At 41.0% G+C, this 3,391-nt stretch overlaps 1 protein-coding gene across 15 annotated transcripts in view; it reads left to right on the top strand.

Moving 5' to 3' along the window:
* The window catches only part of ERC1 (ELKS/RAB6-interacting/CAST family member 1), a 302,503-nt gene continuing 299,112 nt past the window's right edge, over nucleotides 1-3,391 (top strand). For 11 of the 15 annotated variants that reach the window (XM_004692830.2, XM_012732447.1, XM_004692829.2 and 8 more), the window contains exon 1: nucleotides 91-218. The gene's annotated coding sequence lies outside the window, so the exon portion shown is untranslated. Of the gene's footprint in view, nucleotides 219-3,391 lie in introns of all 15 variants that reach the window. The other 4 variants (XM_012732452.1, XM_012732450.1, XM_004692833.1 and 1 more) reach the window with 1 other exon arrangement.

Genomic DNA, 3,391 nt, shown 5'->3' with positions numbered 1-3,391 from the left:
GGCGGCGGTGGCGGCGTCCAGGCGGCGGCGGCGGCAGCTACAGCAGCAGCCCCGCGGAGGGTGAGACGGCCGTGGTGGCGGCAGCTCGGAAGTCGGGCGGGACCTAGAGCTTCCCGCCTGTCGCGGAGGCTGAGGCTCTCGCCTTTCCTCACCCTGCTTCTTCCCTCGGCCCTGGCTTGGGCAGGGCAGCGCGCCCCCGGGGAGGGGCGGAGCTGTAGGTGAGGCTTTGGGACCCCCCTTCCCCCCCTCGCCCAGCCGGGGGCGGGGGGCGGATGGGGAAATCCGGGAGGGGCGACCCCACCCTACCCACCCCTGCCCACCGGCCGGCTCCACCCCGCCCGGCTGCCGGGTTGGGCGGGAGCTGAGGCGCTAGGTGAGGGGGATCCGCGGAAGGTGGGAGAGGGGCGCGGGGCGTTCTGGGCGCGGGGGACGGAGGGTGGGAGGGTGATGAGGCGTGAGGCTGCGGGCGAGGCGGTGGCGAGGTGGAGAAACTGGGGAGCCCGAGGAGGTCGGGTGCGGTCGGGGTGGGTCTGTGGGTTTAGGTGACTGATGTGAAATATTTCAAGAGATGAGGATTTTTTTCCTTCTGTAAAATGGTGAGATGGGACATGAAGGGTTGTATTTCGAACGGAAGATGAGCTGTGGACGTTGCCTTTGAGGCATTTGGAGAAGCTATTGCACCAGATCTCACATTTCTACTTGAGTGTTTTGGCTATTTTCTTTCTTTCTTCCTTTCTTTTTTTTTTTTTTTTTTTCCCTAGCTGGCGGCGTGGGCAGAGGGGTCGGGAAGGAAAGAGGATGTTTCTGTTTTTGGTTTTTTCATGGTGGGTAAGATTGTGAGCGTGGATGGATTTGAAGTTTTATACCCAAGAAGGGTGAACTTCATTGTGGCCGCAACCTTTCGTGAGAGCTTCTTATATGTAGTTCCTTAAAGGTGTTACCCTCCCGTCTTAGGTCTGTGTCTAAAAGAGCTTTATGTCATTGCAAGCCTTATCCTGGCCCTTTTAAGAGAAGGCCTGAGAATCAGGTGGTTGCTTTGGAAGACTTTTCTAAGTAATAGTTGCAGGTGGTTGTGGTGAACTGCTTTGGGTGGATACAACGAAAAATTTTAATAGTTCTTTGGTAGCTAACTAAATGAAAAATACTTAAATGTCTTAATGCACAGGTGTCTTACAATTTGTTTTTGATTAGACCTTGACATTTACATATTTTGTGTTTGATTGTTAGAAGTCACTTTTCAATTGCAGATGCCTTTATTAAATACTTAAAAAAGGAAGTGATATATACATATTTTTAAGTAGGCTCTTCATTTTCTGAGATAAGCTCTTTAATAATATTTTGGGGCATGTGTCTCACTTCATAGTGAGATGTTACTAAGAGTAAACAGTGTTTAATGTCCTCATTAGTGTTTCACTACTTAGCATATTCAAATTTTTTTCTGGATTCCTGCAACTGTGAGGTTACAGTATATCCTGACTGTACTGATCAGTGTCATTAAACTATTTCTTGATCAGAAAACAGGTCCTGTGATGGACATGCATTGTATAATGAAGGGCAGTATGTATGATTCTCAGTGATTTATTTTATGGGGGAAGAAAAATCGTCATGAATTGGAATTTAAGCAGTGACTTTCTCAAGACTTACTCAGTGTATTTGGGAACATGGCCAGAGAAGTGCTTTTCTGTAACAGACCCAAGAGAGAAATATACATATGTGTCAGTTGCAGATCCTAGACTTTTTTTTCATGGTGTCTACTTAATGAGCAGTATATAACCTTGTAGCAAATGTTTCTGTTTGAAGAAACTTACAGGAACAGATGCTGTAATAGCTGCTAAGTAAGAAAGGGTGTGGTACATTTTGTAATTATAAGTAAGATTTAATGAACTACTCAGATAAAATTATAAATTGGTACTATGAGTAGTTGTGGTTTTGGATTAGTTATTTAGAAGAAAAAAATGAAAATACACATCTCACTTTGTTTTTTAAATTATACTTTGATTTAGTTGGGTAACATGGGGGCAAATGTGAACTAAGATACTGGGTGAAACCTTTGTGTGTATATTGCTATAAAATAACTTTTATATGACTGGGACATGATCTTTTTTATTGTAGGAATGAAATCAGGTGATTTGAAGCAAAGTGTGAGGAATGATCTACCTCCATTTAGACTTTTTTTATGTATGAAAGAAATACATTTTTTTTAAATTTCAAGAAATGTCTCCTACTACCTATTACTGTGATATTCTTTGAATCTTTGAGGTTTTTTTTTTAATTCATTACTAAAGACTATAGATAAGTATGTCAGTCTCTTAATTCAACATTAATACTGGAGACAATAGTGAAGGTTCTCATAGTAACTGTGCTTTCTCTACCATTATGCTTTTGGAAGTGGAGGGAAGAGCTGCCACATGTGTATCTATTTGTGTCTAGAACATTGATGGAGAAAGGTCAGGACATGAAGCATTTTGGTTAATCAAATAATCAGTAAAATGATTATCAAATTTCAAATATCAAATGAGGTAAATTATCATACGGATTACATGGAATATAATTAAGTTCTTTGGCTCTTCAGCTTCAGAGACTTGGTACACCAATCCATTCAATTATTCCTCCAACAGTTATTTATTGAGTATAGATCTGGGTACTTTTTTAGCTATGGGGAAACAGCTGAGACTAAAGCTGACAAAAAATCTCCATCTTCATGAAATTTACCTTTTAGATACACTAGGGAAATGAAGAGGAATCCAGCACAGGAGAGTGATCAGAAGTCATTGGTTTAGAAAAATGAGGGATGAGCATGAAGTACTAGAAGTGAATAGGAGGAAGTTTTCACTGAGGAGGGAATGATCAGCTAGGTCTTTGTTTAAAGATGTGTCATCCTGTTGGTAAGAAAAAAAAAATTGCTCGATTATGATGTCTAACAGCAGAGAAATGAGTAACTGTTATTTAATGTGAGAGATCAGAATCAGTTTTTAACTGATTCTCTGGATTGATTCTTTAAAAGAATCAGAACAAAGTAGACAAGCTGGGAGTATATATTTGTGGTAAGGATTGTTATTAATCATATGTATACTTAATTTTTTAAAAATCAGGAAATGCATGTACCAAAGCAGAAAGTATAAAAAAGTACAAAGGGAAAGTAGCCTCATCCAGTTATTCCTGAAGGTGATCACTTTCCACATTCTGTTTCTCCTAGTAAGTGAGATACTGTGCAATAATACGGGATTTAACTTTAAAATTTCATTAATATAGCCGGAATTTTATCTTTTAAGCTTTAAAAAAAAAGATTTTATTTATGCATACAGAACTGGTGTACAGGCCAGAGGTACAGAGGGTGAGAGGATTCACCAGAGACATGAAGGTTCTCATAGTAACTGTGCTTTCTCTACCA

This window comes from Condylura cristata, unplaced genomic scaffold (assembly GCF_000260355.1).
Source record: "Condylura cristata isolate star-nosed mole 26May11 unplaced genomic scaffold, ConCri1.0 scaffold00034, whole genome shotgun sequence".
Lineage (NCBI taxonomy): Eukaryota > Metazoa > Chordata > Mammalia > Eulipotyphla > Talpidae > Condylura > Condylura cristata.
Note: the sequence above shows the minus strand (reverse complement) of the source record. Positions and strands in the feature narration are given on the sequence as shown.